The following is a 1,787-nucleotide window of genomic DNA, read 5'->3' as shown; positions in this document are numbered from 1 at the left end:
ATGGTTTCTCCTTGACTTGGGAAGAAATGCATTCTTCAGTCTCATCCTAAACAAGAGAGATATACCTGGTTTCTCCTTGACATCGAAGTAGAGAACGTGGAGGGATCTGGACAGAATGGCTAAACAAGAGAGATATACATGCACCCATGCAATGACAGATGGAGAGGAAGACAAAAGAAAAGAGATCGGAGGGAGACAAAGAACCCATTTTTTCCGTTGTGGTGTACTGGTGTTGTTAGGGTAAGAAGTGAGACATGTGGTCTCTAAGCTAGGTTATGTCAAGCATGGGCCGGGTTGGTTGGATTTTATATTGGGCTGCAAATTTGGGCTGGATGTAGGAGTTTATATAACAGACATAATAATATGTATATAGATGGATTGGTCCAGTTAAGTAGAAATCAATCCTTATTACATGGAACATGGTCCACACAATTGTATGGATCATAAATAAAAAAATATATTTTAAATATACTAAGGGTATTGAAAATGTATTACATGGAACATGGTCCACACAATTATTACTAATGTATTCTTAATATATTAAAAATGTATTTGATATTCATAATCAATACAATTAGAAACTGAAATATATAAATATATATATATATATATATATATATATATATATATATATATATTAATATTATTAGAAACTGTCAGTGGAAATTATTATCATTATTATTATTGCAATTATTATTATTGTTATTATAATTAACAATAACAATATTATTATTATTATTTAGATTATATTGCAGCCCAAATTTGCATGGACTATGTGGATCATTGCATGGTCCATACATCCAGCCTAGAACAAATTGCACTTTTGGTCCTGTGAGTATTAGGGTACTGACAATTTGAGTACGTGACTTTCAAAACTCCCAATTTAGACCTTTAACTATGCAAAAATTGACAGATTTGGTCCTCCGGGCCAAATTGCCGGCCAATTTTGGCCGAAAAAACATAAATTGGTTCGAATTTATTTGTGTTGAGGGCAAAATCGTCATTTCACTCCCTTCTTCTTCATTCTCCCTTTCTTCTTCGTTCTTCTTCTGCTTGAACCGTCGCCGGATTCTGATGCCGACACTAGCAAGAAGCTGTACATTCCTCGCTCCAATACCACCAATAATAATAATGCGGCCCGTGTGCGTTTCAATCGTTCTCAGCATTTTTTTAATTATTTTTCTGGTGGTTAAAAAACAAAAAAGTCTGTCAGCTATTAATTTAATATTGTGAACGAAGAAATGCATAGTTTATTATTTGGCTGATTTGTAAAAGCAAAGCAGGTGCCAAAAGGAACTGTTGCCGATGCAGAAATTTCTGAATCTGCCGTCGAAGAAGCAGCAGGGAATCGTAGAAAAGATCCGGAGAAGCCTAATCTTTCCGGTGATCCACCGCCCCCTCCACCAGCAGCTGCTGTCAACAATTCAGCTCCATCTAGGTTAACCTTCTTTTTCTCTTTCCGACTGTATATGTATATAAGAAGAAAAAGAAGAAGAAGAACGAAGAAGAAAGGGAGAATGAAGAAGAAGGGAGTGAAATGACGGTTTTGCCCTCAACACAAATAAATTCGAACCAATTTATGTTTTTCCGGCCAAAATTGGCCGGCAATTTGGCCCGGAGGACCAAATCTGCCAATTTTTGCATAGTTAAAGGTCTAAATTGGGAGTTTTGAAAGTCACGTACTCAAATTGTCAGTACCCTAATACTCACAGGACCAAAAGTGCAATTTGTTCTCCAGCCTATTACATTGTAGTTGCATGGAAGTCCACTGGCTCTATTACATTGTA

At 36.2% G+C, this 1,787-nt stretch overlaps 1 long non-coding RNA gene across 1 annotated transcript; it reads left to right on the top strand.

The window, feature by feature from the left end:
* Nucleotides 1–1,083: 1,083 nt before the first annotated feature.
* On the top strand, nt 1,084–1,481 carry LOC109163927. Its single transcript, XR_002051355.1, has 2 exons — nt 1,084–1,142; nt 1,284–1,481. It is a non-coding gene; the product is annotated as an uncharacterized LOC109163927 (long non-coding RNA).
* The last annotated feature ends 306 nt before the right edge of the window (nt 1,482–1,787 follow it).

This window comes from Ipomoea nil, unplaced genomic scaffold, assembly GCF_001879475.1.
Source record: "Ipomoea nil cultivar Tokyo-kokei standard unplaced genomic scaffold, Asagao_1.1 scaffold3050, whole genome shotgun sequence".
Lineage (NCBI taxonomy): Eukaryota > Viridiplantae > Streptophyta > Magnoliopsida > Solanales > Convolvulaceae > Ipomoea > Ipomoea nil.
Note: the sequence above shows the minus strand (reverse complement) of the source record. Positions and strands in the feature narration are given on the sequence as shown.